Here is a 17,011-nt window from a genome sequence, read left to right as displayed (position 1 = left end):
TCGACAACAGTAATAGCAAAAATAGATGCAAAATAACCCACTTGCTGTGGGTAATGCACCATGGGAAAACCTACTATTCGGTGAACCTGACGAAGCTAACAGACAAGATTTACCACCACCACAATTACTGTTAAACCCATAGATGGTACAAGAAAAAAGAACACTAAGAGATAATGAGCTACCAAATTTAGGTATGGTACAAGGTAGCATTGCAAGGCCAGCCATCACGACAAATAACTTTGAAATTAAACCAACTATGATCCAGAACAACCTATAGTTTAAAGGAACAATGACGGAAGACCAAATCAACACTTTAAATGGTTTTTCCAACTTTGTGACATGTTTAAATTTAACAAGGTCACTGATGATGCTATTTATTCTCGGTTGTTGCCCTTCTCCTCAATTGATAATGTTTTTTATTGGTTAGATTCATAGGCACCAAGATCTATCATTATATGGAATGAACTTGCTGAGACGTTTCTACACAAATGTTTTCCTATTAGCAAGACGATCCAACTCAGGAGAGAGATTGTCAGCTTTAAGCAACTAGAAGGAGATAGCTTTCACTAAGCTTGGGAGCGATTTAAGATGTTGATCCAAAGATGTCTGCATTATGGTTTACTCGAATGGTTGAGGTTGCAGATGTTCTATAATGGGTTGGATGCACACGTGCGATCAGTATTAGATGGAGCCACAAGAGGAACCTTGATGAACTAAACATACGAGGATGCATATGATCTTATAGCAAACATGGCGATGAATTCCTACCAGAGGCCAAACTAAAGATTTACTTATTAGTGAAGACCATCTACGGTGAAAGTTATTCAGGAGGATGATAGATATCAATAGATTTTGGACAGACTGAACTGGATAGAGTTAACATCTAGGGGATCCAAAATATTTTGTGGAGATAAACCTCTTAGCCAATATTTTGATAACCCAGTTGAGAACATGAATTGCATAGGGAATAAGGTAAGAAATACTTATTCAAATACTTAAAATGTTGGCTGGAGAGATCACTCTAATTTGAGATACTGTGGAAATCAGAGAGAAGGTAATAATTCTAACCATGTTAAACAAAATGCTACTTACCAACCTCTAAAAGGGCCAACATAAATGGTTGTACTGTATGTGTAACACCTCTAACCTGTCTCCGTCGCCGGATTATGGTTACGGAGCATTACCGAACATTTGGAATAACATTTAACATTATAACATTAAATAAATTAATCTTGTTAAAAAAACTATCAAAGATATATAATTGGTCCCTAAATCAAGCCTTTGAGGCCATAAAAATAGCTTGAAGCAATTCGAGACTAATTTGTTGGGAAAAGTTGCAAAATTTTGAAAATAGGGGTCACACAGCTGTGTGACACACCTCAGGCCGTGTAACAATTGAACAAAGGGACACATGGCTGTGTCTAGCTTGTATCTCTAGCTGTGTAACTCATTGAGTTGGGTCACACAGCGGTGTCGCAGGCCGTGTACCAGACCGTGTAACTCTCTGACTTGAAAAACACGGCCATGTCGCAGGTCGTGTAACTTATTGACTTAATACATTAAGAATTTGCAAATGACACACGGTCGTGTGACAGCCTGTGTCCTAGGCCGTGTGATCCATATTTTGACTGTAAAAACATGCCATTTCAAGGCAAAAACACACCTAACTGTCCATCCCATTTTTGCACACATTCAATTGACCTAAACATCATTCAAACACTCATAATTATCCTATTTCATCTAACCAATATGCCACTGAAAGGCACCATATATATAAACCAAAACATCATTAATAAACAAATCAATATGACCAACTTCAAGCACAAAGCCTAGTTCATTTATCTACCAAATGATATCATCAATGACCATTTACATGCCATCACAACATACCAAAAAGAGTCTTATAAACAAGCACTTAAGAATGACCAAAATGACCAAGCTTGTCAAGGTTCCAAAGCTCATCAAACAAAACATAAACTTCAAAAGCATATACATACAAATCAACCAATACAAATTCAAGAACCACCATAATAAAAGGGTCCTAGACATGCTGTAACACCCCATACCCAAGACCGTTGCCAGAGTCGAACACGAGGTGTTAACAGACTTATTTCATTTATTAACACAGTTCATTTTAAAATTCCAGACAAGCTGGTTAACTGCATCATAGTAACTTAAAAAGTCATATCTCGAGTTCCAAAACTCGAAAACTGATTCTGTAAAATTTCCCTGAAACTAGACTCATATATCCATCCACAAAATTTTTTCTAGAATTTTTAGTCAGGCCAATTAGTACAGTTTATTAGTTAAAATCTCCCCTGTTACAGGTGCATTACGACTTGTATATCTCCCTGTACAGGGCTTCAATACTTATGCTGTTTGTTTCTGAAGAAACTAGACTCGAAAAGGAATCTATACATATATGGCATGACTTCTAATTATCTCTGGTTAATTTATAATGAATTTCCAAAGTCGGAACAGGGGATCCAGAAATTGCTCTGGCCCTGTTTCACGAAAACTTAAACATCTCATAAAATACGGCTCATATGATCGTTTCGTTACTTTCATATGAAAATAGACTCATCAAGGTTCAATTAAATAATTTATTCAATGTTTAATTCCATTCCTATTATTTTTAGTGAATTTTCAAATTCACATCACTGCTGCTATCGGCATCTGTTTTTAAGGTAGACTTTACCTATTTCATAATTTCCATGATTCAACTAGCCTTTTAACATACATAGCACGAAAATATGATCGTGATTAACCATTCCAATGGCTAATCATTGCCAAGCATTTCCACACCTCTCAATAACCATATATATACAAAATGATTATAATGCTATGCTCAAAATATTTAAGCCATTTTCGCATGGTTATCCAAATATATACAATACCAAAGTACTTGACTAACAACAAAAGGGCAGCCCTATACATGCCATTATCAGAGTTCAACTAAAAGAGTACCAAAAGGGCTTTGATAGTGTGGGCGACTTCGACTTTGACACTCCCGAGTCCGATAGCTGACGAACCAAAATCTATAAAACAGAGAATCAAAGAAACTGAATAAGCATTTAATGCTTAGTAAGTTTTGAGCAATGAAATTAGGCACAACTGAAGTATAGCATTCATATGACTAAACGGATAATTTCATATACACATATTCTCAAAATCATACCTACTTCACATTTCCAACCCTTATATTCATACATAAGGGATCAACTTAACCAAAGGTCGGAAGCTTATTAATCGATTGAGCGAATACTACTTAAAAGGAGTCAACTATTCCAATGCATATACAAAACATACCTCATCGTTGGGATTTTACGAGCGTATTAATTGAAATTATTACAGCAAGATCGCTCATTCCCAAACCAAGTACCTTTGGGATTTAGCCGGATATAGCTACTCGCTCAAATGCCTTCGGGACTTAGCCCGGATATAGTAACTCGCACAAATGCCTTCGGGACTTAGCCCGATTATCATCCGAATATTCATGCACGTATATCAATAAATCATATCACATCTATATTTCATTTTCATCACTAGAACTCAAACACAAGACACTTATCAATCATTCCTATTTTCCGCTCAATAGCCACATACAAAGAGCATAAATTGATTTGCTTTATGACATGATCTCTATGCACATTCGACTACCCATCATATGTATAACTAATTATCTCGACATATAATTCAAGTAAAATCATTATATCACTGTTTATTTGTTATGCTTATACGTCATAACTTAATCAAATCATAAACTAAGTTCCATTACTCAAAGACTTACCTCGGATGTTGTCGAACAATTTCGACGGCTATTCGATCACTTTTTCCTTCCCCTTATCCAACTTTGATCCTCTAGGCTCTTGAGCTAAATCAAACAATTTACTTCCCAAATCAAACATAGTCATACAACATCCATATACATTTTATACTAGCCGAAATGTACCATCAAGATATACTTTACTCAAATAATTTACTTTGGCTGAACATGTATAATGTTTTGTAGCTTAATAAATTTAACATACACCATGTATTTATAATATTTTTGGCAGCCAACTATCCATAGTCATGCACACACAATCAAAAATAAATACCCAAAATTTTCATATCCTTATGCCCTAAGCCGAATACACTTGTCATGTTCACCTACATTTTCTTTTTTTTCAAGTACAACATTCTCATATTCGGCATTAGTATCAATCATAATAGCCAATTCTTCCCACTTTGAATCTATGCATCCATTTAATCATAGTTTGTTCAAGCACTCATACAACAAGACACATCCATATGACTAAAAATTCTAAGTTTAAACACAATACAACATTTTAGCACCATGGCCGAATACTTCATGAAGTTGTTAAGACCCATCCTTTTCAAATTCTCACACACACTCACATTCAATCCTTTTTATTAAGCACTCAAATTCAATCATCTTCATGCCTCATCACCATAACATCAAACACCAACCAAGAAGACAACACCCATGGCCGAGTATCATCTCCATCACATAGCAAAGATTTAAACCATGGGCTATGTAGAACTCAAGCTAACAACTAAAAATATGCATGAATCTCATGGAACAACATCAAACATACCTTAGCCTAGTTACAAGCATGGCCGAACCTCTTCAACCTTTCTTCCTTTCTTTCCTTTGATTTTTCGGTCAAGAAGAACAAAATGAGAACTTTTTTTCTTTTTTTTTCATCACCCCCCCAATTTCCATTATTTTATTACTAACCCTTTTTATTTTATTATTTCTAACATAAAGCATTAACACAACATGTTTATAATAGGTTTTAACCCATAGCATGGCCGGCCACTAGTTCAAATTTTGGGTAATTTGACATGCAAACCCATCATCTTTATAACATGCATTAATAGGCCACTTACATTTGCCTAGCACATTTCTAAATTTTCTCACATAAGTCCTATTAACTAAATTCACATGCAATCGACTAAATCGAAGCTTAAAACTTTCACACATTCATATTCACATATTCTAGACAATAAATATCACATTCAAATACTTCGGTGACTCGGTTTAGCGGTCCTGAAACCACTTCCCGACTAGGGTCAATTTAGGGCTGTCACACATGCCATTTATAACCTTGACCAAAATATACAAAAATTACCAAAATGGTTGTTGGATAGTGTGATTGATCTCGAACAAGCTTCCAATCTGTCAGGCTTCCGACTGTCTATAAAAAAAAGGAAAATAACCATGTAAGCAACGAGTACTTAGTAAGCTCGTATAAACTCAAACATAACTTACCATTTCCTTAACACAAATGATAAAATATGCACAATGTCATTAGAAAGACCACAAGTTTAGTAAAATCCTATACAAGCACCATCAAACTCGCAAGTTAGAAAGTTCATCCATGATATCATGTCATAAAATTGCCATCCTATCAAGGGTGTCACAACATCGAACCCCTTTGTCATGACATCGCTGTAATTTTCTGTAAGGCTAGCCTGACTCGCCATGCAACCTATCGATATTAACACTTGTTTAACCTGATTTTTAACCTAAACACACCAAAATTTTTAAACTTAAAACACTTTTAACCTTTTTTTAAATCCTCCCTAAACTTAAACTCTCTCTAAAACCTCTCAAGATATTAAATCCCAAAACCTTATTTTCTTTATTTTCCCCTATTTTGCTGCAAATCTTCTTGTTTTTTGTGTTCTTATTTAGTGTAGGTCCAACACACCACATTAACAAGGAATTTGCATCAAGCTTTCGCAAGGAATCACAAACTTTTAAGCCAAGGTTAAGGGTTCCTAATTTTACTATTCCATTGTATTATTCTTTGCTTAAATTGAATATATTGTTTGATTTTGATTAGTCTTCTAGTTAAAAGACTATTGAAAATGCCTCCTAGAAAATCTAGAAGAACTAGTGAACAAGAACCATCGGTGGCTATGAATCCCTCGAAATTTCCAAATAAAAATGTTAAAAAATACATTTTAGAACTACTAGTAAAGACATTCATTCAAAAATGGGGTTTTGAACCATCAATGATTCTTTGTAAAGAAATTTAGGTGTTAGTTCGGTATCATAGATGGGAGAGATTTTGCATAACTCCCAAAGAAAAAGCTGTTATCTCTGTCGTATAAGAATTTTATGAATCTTTTAGGGAACAAGAATCTAGATGACCATTTGATGATGAAATTTGGGAAAACATAACAGTTAGGGGCAAGAAAGTCCATGTCACCCCTCGTGAAATTTGTGAATTTTACAATGCTCCATACTATGGAACTGATTTTTTAGAAAGCTTTCATTTAACAAACTTTAATGACATAGATATGGATAACATTGTAAAGTGCCTGACCGAGGATAGGGGTGAGTGGAACCACCGACCGTTCTAACAAATTTTAATCAAGGAATTATGTTTTTGGTAGCTAAAATGTGGATGAGAATTTTTTGTACTAGAATTACACGTCTATGAATGTATCTAATGTCAATAATTTTTTAGCTATTTTTTTATATGGTATCTTATAGAAATAGCAGATATGGATCGGGGAATGGATCTATCACAGCATGTAACGCTGTATCAACTGCAGAAGGTCAGGTTTTTCTTCTCTCCCCTAGTGATGACATTATCCAAATAGGGTGGAGTTCCAATGGAACCAAATAAATAGTTCATCAAGTTGACGAAAATTTTATTAGGTGATTCCATGTATGCACAATACGTCAAGCTCAATTGGAAACAAATAAGGATTGGAACCAGTGAAGAAAGCAAAAGATGGATGTCCTAGCATCTCTAAAAAGAAAAGAGGTATCAAAAGCTCAGAAAGGAAGTGAAATCTTAGATAACAACTAGATGATCAGATGGATGCTGGAAATGAGCCCGATATTTCTAGAGTTTGCATGACAAAATGGTATGAGAATACTAAATTTACCACAAAACAAATATGCCCAATGACTTCCCATCAGAGTTTCGAGGAGCAAGAAAAAGAAGAAAGGAAGGAAATGATAATGAGGAAGCTACAGAGAAGGATGACGAGATGAAACAAGAATCTCAAGAGGATAATTTTGATGATTAACAAACTTTTTAATTTTAAGGATTGGTAAAATAATGAATTATGAGGGTTTTTATTTCATTGATTTAGGAGTACGAGGAATAGTAACTTTATACATATTTGCTATTTTTGTTTTTGAATTTTCTATGTAGGAACCTTACATTAAGGAAGTGCTACATTTACAAGCTTTCAATTAACAAGGAATGAAAACTCACCGTAAGTTTATGTTAACATCACGATCAATTGAGTAACCTCTTTCTTTATTTACTTAAGGCTTGCACATTAAGGGCAAATTGTCTAAAGTGTAGGGGTAACATAGGAAGTTTTTCATTTTATGTCTTTTGTTTTATTTTTCTGGTGAAATGTGTGCTTCAGCTTATAGAAATACAACTGATTGGTTAGGAGCATATATTTAGGTTGATTGTATTTACTATAAATTTGGCATGATAGTGAATAATTTTTAATTTTCAATTATTAGACTAATAAGTTCTATATATTTCACAGTAAATAGACATTAAGTAATTGAATATACCAAATTAAATAAAGAATATAGGGAAACAAGCATTCTAATATGTATGATAAATGGTTAAAATTGTGATTGCTTGATTGATTAAAAAATTTGTGAATACTGAGATACTTAGAGATGAATTAAAGCATTGTTTAGTATAACCTAAAGCCAAAATTCTAACCTTATTCATTAATCCTTAGTACTTAATTTTGAACCAGAAAATGCTCCTTGATGAACCTTTATGCAAAACTTAAACCAAATGCAAATTTGTACTTACCCTTTTTCTTTGGTGCTTAAAATGAACAAATTTAGACGTCTGGCCATAGTATTGAGGAATAGGTAGATATATCATGGCGGTTTTGTTAAAATGAGAGTGAAATAGGAGAAGTAGTGTGGTAGAGTACTTATAGGTCTAGCAAAAAATGAGCGAAACAAAAATATAGAAAAATTCAAAACAAGTAGAAAAAGTACTTGAACAATGAAAAGCAAAAGCACTGTGAGTGAGAAATGTTGAAAAGAGAATCAAAAGTGACTAAAAAATAGTGTCACAAAATTAGCAACCTCAGTCATCTATGCGCAAAAACTTGTGAGCTAATTGTAGTTACTCTATTATGTTATGATTCCTACATGGAGAAATAAAAAAGGTGAGAGAAGGAGAAATAGGGTGGTGAATGGGCAAAGGTTATAAAGGTGGAGAATAGGGGACAATACGAAGTGCCAAACTAATTTCATGCTTGAAACTATTTGGATACTCATTTTCTTCAATTCTATACCAACCTTAAGCCTTAGAATGTTACAAGTCAAAAAGTCCTATGTGACCTTTGTAAATCTATTCATGAATGGACATTACATCGAGTAACTGTAGTTATGATTGTTTGTATTTTGCTAGGATAATCAAATTACCTGTATGATTTATCGACGGATCAATATATTTGAGAACTTTATTATTTATATACTTTGTAATATACTGAATATAAGTGTTTGAAACTGAGAACGGTAAGTCATTTATATATCATACCAAAATTACATGTGCGTATGGTTAGTCCTAATTATGTGTTCCAAAATTTTTCCTTGTATCATATTTGCTCAAGAGTTGTATTTAATTTTAGTTTTCCTGTTTTCTTGCTCGAGGGCAAGCAATGAATTAAATGTGGGGTAGTTTGATCTATCGCAATTCCTTGTAGTAGATTAAACTAGTTTTCATACTTAAGGAGCTTGAACATAAGCAACTATATTATGTTTATTTAGTTTTTCACTTTTAGCCTCAAATAATAAAAAGTGTGATTTGAGCCATTAATATGACCTTAAGGCCAAACTAGGCCTAAGGGAAGGCTAACATGTTTGATGAGTATGCATGACACCATTTGGAGGCATAAGAACACAAGACTGGTCACCATGTTGCAACATGGAGGTTCGACATTGCAACATAGTGAGCAAAATACCAAAATAGCAAGACTGCCTTTGGTGTCACAACATCTTCTGGCTGTGTCACGACATTGCAAGTTTTGGTTTGCATGAATTTTATTTAGAAATGATTAAATTGCAAGTTTCGGGTTTAGGGACTAAATTGTAAAAAGGGTAAAGTTTGGGGGTAATTTTGTAAAAATGTCAAAAGGACTTAACTGCATAAAATGAGTTGATGTTTCTGTTAGAAATAGTGAATTGAATATAATTATTATTTTAGATCAAGAACGAGTGGAAAATAAAAAAGAGATTATTATTTTAGAAATAGTGAATTGAATAGAATTATTATTTTAGATCATTGCTACGATATAGTCAGGTAAGTTCATATGAACAGTTATTGAATTAATGTTGTTAATTTGAATGTTTATTATGTTATCTTAATGGAAATAGATCGATGTATAATCATACCAAAGCTATGATGAATTGATAGATGTTGAGTCTCGGTCGAACCTTAGGAATTCATAGGATACAAATGGAATGTCATTAGGGATTTCATGTTTCGGGTGTTGGCGTTGAATGTCCTACTGGTGGCTGAGGTCTTGCATTTGTTGCGGATACTCCATAGCTCGTGTGAGCAACATCATGTAGCTTACATTCCAACCCACAGTTCGTGTGAGCAGGCCCATTTCACAGTTCGTGTGAGATTTCCCAAGTATCCGATGATATTTTAGATGGTTAAACGGTTATAAAAAGAAACAAAATGGTAAGTGTTCAAAAGGAAATGAAAGGGTAAGTGTTCAAAGGAAATGTGATTTTGGTTTCTTTAAAGTACTTGTTGATATGGATACCTTGGCATGTTGATGATGGTTTGAAAATGGATACTTGTGGCATGTTTTAGTTCATTTTGAGTTAGGTTAGTATGTATGAAAAATTGCAATATTATCATGTATAGGCCTTTTGTATTGATGGCTCATGGGTATACTAAATGGTTGAATTATTATGCTTATGTCTTGAAGTTATGTTTATATGATGGACTTGTATGGCTTGATAAATAAGGTCATCTTGACCACTTATAGTGATGAAAATCAAGATCTTATAGTATGTTTTGAACATTTGATAATGGTTAAATGTGGTATGATTTAGTACATATATGTACTAAGTTGATAAGTATGAAATGTAGCTTATGAATATGTTAGGTAATTGATGTACATGGTCATATGATATGATAATGATGGTTTGGAAATGGTCTTTTGTGATGTGATCTAGTTACATAATGAAGTTAGGTATTCATGCTTGAAATAAAGAAATATTGACATGTTAGATAGATGATGTTTGGATGCATATGTGGTGTCTTTGAATGACAAATTGGTTAGTTAACTTAGGACTTTGAAATGACATTTTGGTGTATGTGTTGGTAATTTTTAGGTTTTCTTGAACTATGCTTAAATAGGTTGAAAGGTCATGTATGATATGGACTAGAAATGGTTTGATTTTAGGTAGATTTGGGTCCACATGGCCTGAGACATGGGTGTGTGACTCAGCCATGTAAGACACATGGCTTAGCAACACGACCCTATGTTATTTGATGATTTTTTTAGGATGCAGGTTAGTGTGTTACATGGCCTGACACACGGGCATATGACACGGCCACGTGACGCTACTCAAAGAGTTACACATGGGTGGACACAGGTTGGGACACGGCCATGTGTCCCTAGTTTGAAGGCTACAAGGCTTGAGACAAGGGCGTGTGTCTCAGCCATGTAAGGTACATGGCTGTGTGACAGCTGTTTCACAAATTTTGTAACTTTTCCTAAGCTTTCCAAATTATTTCAAATTAGCCTCGATTTGCTTCTAAGCTATTTTTAAGGCCTCAATGGCTCAATTTAGGGACAATATACATGCGTATGAATGATTTATGATATGACTTAAATTATTGAATGTTTAAATGTTAAAATGTTTTTGATTGTATGGTAATACTCTGTAACCCTAATTTGGCTACGGAGATGGGTTAGGGGTGTTACAATAGTGCCATGTGGTAATGCCTCCAACCATTTCCTAACTTGACCTCCAAGTGCAAAAGGGATTAATAATAATTTAATAACTTCATTTAAACTTTAAAATATCCCACGGTACTGCAAATTTATTTAAATCTCCTCAAGAACACCACTGGATCCAAATCCACCTCATCACTGTATTGAAGGTTCATTGACACCCAAGTTAGCAATGTAGGGTTAATCGCAAAGTGATTCGCATGAGTAATAGGTTTTGCTATACTTGGTTGAATCCAGCTTGTGTTGAATATAGTTTGTCCCAAAATAGTTTTCATCATTTACTTCAAAATAATCAACACCCTAATTTCAAGAAAAAAAATGGAAGTTAAAATTAATAGTGTATGGAAACATGAAAATTTACACACTTTTTCATGCCCTTTTTAACTTAAATTCATGCAGTTTCGATAAAATTCCTGTCGGAAAATAATTAATTTTGATAAAATAATTAAAATATGAAATTATTTAATTTTAATTAATTTTATAATTAATCTCGATGAATTTTGGTTATTTTTGACAGATTTGCGCAAAGAGCTAAAAATGGATCGGCAGACACTGCTAGAAGCACAAAATCGAGAAGCAGTTTGAACAATCAAGGCGGATTAATTTTCAGCCTAAGATGGTCCAAAATTATGTGTATTAATTCATAATATAATTAATTTTAATTTATATCCAATTAAATTATTATTAATACATTATGAAAAGTGGTCCAGTTGAGCTGAACTGAGTGAACCGAACAGACCAAGTAATGGACAGCCCAAAACCACCCCTTGTGCTGACCCAAATCAGCTTATTGGCTGATTATTTAGCTTGCAAAGAGGCCCTTGAAGACTTGTTCAAATAGCATTCAAATCCCTCCACAAATGGTGGCTTTCTAGATTTGCCCCAAGCTTAATTTAGCAAGTTTGAAATCGTCAAACTTGCCACATGTGTGGTCGGCCAAGGGAGGGTTCTTTGGATGCTAATTTTAGCTATTTTTAGTAGCCCTCTTCAGCTATAAAAACCCCCTTAAGCTGGTCATTTGAAACACACCTCAATCCATTCACATCTCTTCTATCCTCTCTCACTTTCTCCTATTATTTTTCCATTTCAAGTCCCTTGCTCTTGTGTCAATTTCTCCCCTTAGGAAAGGGTTATTCTTCAGCCATTTTGGAGCAACATTGAAGTGTTCATAGAAGCCTTGATGGACAAGGGCAACAAAGAACGAAGACAGAGCAACCTAGTCAAGCCACAGAAAAACATCGGATTTGATTCTTGTTCCCTATCTCTTTAATTTTTGTTGTTGTCATGATGAACATATCTATGAATATTGATGTTGTTGGAATGGTTAATTTAATCAGTTTAGCTTGAATTTAATTCGTGTTGGTTTGATTGCATTTCATCTGCTTAAATTATTAAAATTGTGTTTATGCTGTTATAGGCCTCAGTAAAATGCTTGATTAAGTAAAATCATGGCTAAGTTATTCTTGCATTACAATTGTAAGGTAGCTAATGAATTAATTATTTAAATGGATCAAAATTGTAAATAATGGATGCAATACTTAATCAGTGCATGTTTATTCTTCTAAGGTACCTGAAGGTTAAATTAGCAATATATTTGGTGATACACTTGCCTTGCATAACTTGCAAGATTTTTGTGATTAAACTGTTTCAAGGTAAGGATACCTTGTCACCTCACATAGTCTTTTATGTGCTTATTCGATTTAATTAATCGATTGAGTTGACAGAGGGATATGCAAGATATTAGTTCAATTTAATGAGCATGTATGTTCCATAACATGTTTGCTTATTAAAATTTGTTTAATCGTTTGAATTAACATAGGGATATCTTAAGAGATGAATGGATTTGTGTAGGTGAATATGTTCATAAGTTAGCAAATTACCGAGTTGCCGTGAATTTATTCGTAACAACATCAGCATGAGTTTAATAATTCTAAGTTAAATAAATGTAATTAAATCAACACAATTATATCATCTTGATTGAATCATATTTTGAAATCGTGCGTTTAAGATTTATTTCTTTAGTTATTTAGTTTAAAATCTTATTTTTCTTAATCACCCTTTTTAAAAAAATATATTTTTCTTCACCAAAGTGTTTTAAATTTCATTCATAAATAATCCTTTTCACAATCCCTGTGGGAATGATAACTCGACATTTACTTGTCACTTTATTACTTGTTGCGATTGTGTACACTTGGACATTTTTGTCGTTCTAGTGTAAAATTAATAAATTAAATTAAATTAAATTTCATATCTATAATCCTAAATTTTGCTATTTATCTTATCAAGTAAAGAAAATTAAATTCGAGTCTAATGTTGAAACCTCCTCGACAACGCCACCAACAGCTTGACCACCGCCAGACGTGCGAATGTGTGGAGTGGAAATACTGCAGCAAAATAGATAAAAGATTGAACAGAGGTGTCTGCAAGTATACAGGTCAAATTTTAATATAGAATAATGTTACAATGAAACACTCCTAAAAGTATTCTAAGGATTGTACCCAAGGGAGGTTGAATGAAACTGAAATTAATTCTCCACACTAGCAAGTGTAGATAGTACCGATTTAAAATTATATTATGAAAAAAAAATTATCATCAATTAATCTGATTAACCTAAAAATGAATTAAAATAAAAATCAACCAATTTAACAATTGAAAATAATCTAATATAACAAGTAGGAGCTTGACTAACTTTAGTGATCCTAATTAACTTTATAACTTAGGTTTTATCAAGTTAGCTATTAATTAACTAGTTATTACCTCTCGGCCTCTAACTAATTAACTAGTCGACTAATACATACTTACCTCTCGACCTCACTTTCTTGATCGGGATAAATTATGAGGTACTCAGTAAACTTATCCCTTAATCTCGTTTATCCTAAATTACTTCCTATGAGCATCACTTCCTAGGGTATAATCGTAACATAATTTAAACCAACTAACTCGATTTTCAACCCTCATTCATTCGTCAATTATTCACACATCCTTTCATTAAACTCTCTAAGGAAATTAGCTACTCATGGATAGGAATAAAAAAAATCCTAAGCTTATATTTAACATGCAAATCAACAAATTAAATAAATATAAAGAGGATAGAAATAAATTCATTTTCGATATCGATTGAAGCTCGACAGTGGATTCTCCTTTAACAGTTGTGAAGATCACCTCGATTGCAATTGGAATCAACACAAAAATAATGAAAAACTAATATATTAAAGCCTTGGATCGAAATCGAATCCAAGTTAGAATAGTAAAAAAAATACAAAAGGATTAAACTGAAAAGAAAATAAAACGAAACTAAAAATCATAAAATACTAAAACAGCTCACTTGGCCAAGCCTCCTAAAGTGAGACTTAAAATACCTATACATAGAGTTTATGCTCAGACCTAACTAGGATTGCTAAATAACCCAAAAATCTGATTAAGATACATTGTGAGGTCTAAAATACCCTTAATTAAATTTTCTTGTTTGTCTCCCACTGTCGCGACACCACAGTACCGGTGTTGCAACACTACCTTCCTTTCTTAGGTATTTTGGCTTTGAAGTTTGGTGTTGTGACACCACTTCTTGGCGTCGCGACGATGTAGCCATCCCTCACCTTCTAAGCCTGAAAATATTGTCTTACACACTAGATAGAACTGTTAGATTATCCTTAGGCCCATAGTGGCCTATTAGGTCATAACATAACTCAAAATTGCATAAAAATGCTTATTTTGCATAAATCAAACACAAATAAATAAAAACTAAAAATGAAATAAAAACATATAAAAATGTTATAAAACAAGCTCGTTAAGTGCTGGAAACTTAATTTGCCACAAAAAATTTTGGTAGATCAACAGTCCCAAAACAAATAAGAGAAATAAGTTTTTAAGTACTTTAATACAAAGAACATCCAAGTTGCTCCTCCAAAGTTCGTCGAAATCCTAACCTCATAGGTTATCTGAAAAATAATCAAAAAAGTAAAGAGTGCACTAAAAAGCTCAGTGTGAGTCATAACGTGAGTAATCAGTATAAGATAATATAATAATAGTCAAGACAATAATTAAACAAAGAACAATACTGATTCAAAGTCTTAATATGCATGACCATGCCATTGAAATATTTACAGAGAAGTTCCTACCCAATGCCGCTACACACCGTAATAAGAGTTCCCCAGAACTCATCTATCCAATAACACACAAGTTGTGTACAAGCCACCAGTAATTGCAAATAAATTGCTAGTATTATGGACAAGCCTCTAGTAATTGCAAACAAGCTGCCAGAATTGTGGACAAACAACCGGTATTGCAGTCAAGCTGCCAAAATTATGGACAAGCCACAAGTATTGCAGCCAAGTTGTCTATACTACCTCCTTTCATAATCATCCCAACCCCAATACAGTATGACATGCTTTATCAATAACAAAAACAATACAGTAGGCATGATTTGAACATGTGATTAGTGATAGAAACAATGGCATGAGTTATCATGTATTTGGTAAGCAATATAGTGAGCATAATTACTGATGCTTTTAGTAATATTGGTATCAGTAAACACAATTTTAATCATATGATTAAAATATCAGTAACAATGTACATGATTTATCATGTAATCAGAACAACAGAGATAATAGACTTGCTTACATAACAAAATGTGTAAATTAGCACAACATATATAATATCATATGACATTAATGGCCAACATAATCTTTAAAGATCGAGGTACTTATGTTCATCCAACCTTGAAATAGGGCACCAATTTCATTTAAATATTCTTCCAAAGGTATTCTTGCCATCAATTAGTCATAGTTAAAAATATAGTTTTACACGAATTTCAGTAGTCACACAAAGATATTTAGTTATAACACACACCTTGTTGTGTATGTTTGAACCATTCTAGATCTGATACTAAACAAGACACACATCAATACATGTATTCATTTTGGCTAAAGCGATGTATTTAGATCCTTATGAAAATGAGGAACATTTACTTACACAATTTTTTGTTTATAGCTTTGCTACGATAGCACTTCAAACAACTTAAATCTGGTCAAAAGCATCCACAACTGAACCTTGATCGATAAATACACATAATAAAATCAGACGTTATATTCAGTTAAACTAGATCCAAAATGGGATCTATAATTCCAATTGAAAACTTAAAAAGATAGAGATTGAACATGGAAGATCTTCTTACACTTTTCTTACACAAGGTTTAATGGAGATGAGAAGAGAAAGAGGACATGGTTTCGGTCAAAGAAGTAAAATTAAAAGAAAGAAGAGTAAAGTATATTTTGTTACAACTAAAAGAAAGAAGAGAGGGGAAGAAAGGGAGAAAAATTGGTGGCAATGAAAACAGCGGTGGCGGTGGTGGAGGTTCGGTGGTATGTTGGAAAAAATCTAGTTTGAAAATGATTTTCTTGCATAGCAGAAAATTAAAATTTTAAAACTGAACTAATTTGTGATATTTATAGCAATAAACATTAACTAAATTCATACTTATTTTTCAGCTTAGCGAACGTTTGTTGTTCTCCGTTTTCAACCAAATGATCTTCTCCACTATTCTCGCACCATGAACTACTTTGAATGTGGGCTCAAACCAATTGAATTGAAACACAAAACTAGAAAAAAATTTCTCTCCTTTTATGGTGAAAACAAAAATTCTCTCTTCTAAATAGAAACAGGTAGAATTGTTATCTGAAAAAAAATGTAATAGTTTAGAATTAATTATGTCTATATTTCAGTAGAATAACAATCTCTCAAAAGTTATGTTAATAGCTCTACCGGTGCCATCTATTTATATGAAGAGAAGGTAGAACCCTTGTAGAGTTGTAGATAATTATCGTAAATATAAAAACAACATCCTACTTAAAGTAGGAGAGGGTTGAACGACTAAGCCTTGTATTTCTACTAAGGTTGCTGCTCCCTTCATGTTATATGATGGGTTTTTGGTCTCTCAAACATCTGATCCAATTACAAGTACTTCTTAGCCCTTTTTGACCTAGTACTCTATAATGTGATCCAACTCGATTCATTTTTC

General features: G+C 33.3%; 1 non-coding gene across 1 annotated transcript; it reads right to left on the bottom strand.

The window, feature by feature from the left end:
* Window positions 1-513: 513 nt before the first annotated feature.
* Window positions 514-620, bottom strand: LOC121211878 (small nucleolar RNA R71). The gene has a single exon (XR_005907095.1). It is a non-coding gene; the product is annotated as a small nucleolar RNA R71 (small nucleolar RNA).
* Between the last annotated feature and the right edge of the window lie 16,391 nt (window positions 621-17,011).

Source organism: Gossypium hirsutum, chromosome A12 (genome assembly GCF_007990345.1).
Source record: "Gossypium hirsutum isolate 1008001.06 chromosome A12, Gossypium_hirsutum_v2.1, whole genome shotgun sequence".
In the NCBI taxonomy this organism is placed as follows: Eukaryota; Viridiplantae; Streptophyta; class Magnoliopsida; order Malvales; family Malvaceae; genus Gossypium; species Gossypium hirsutum.
The sequence above is the reverse complement of the archived record's forward strand: the minus strand, read 5'-3'. Positions and strand labels throughout refer to the sequence as shown.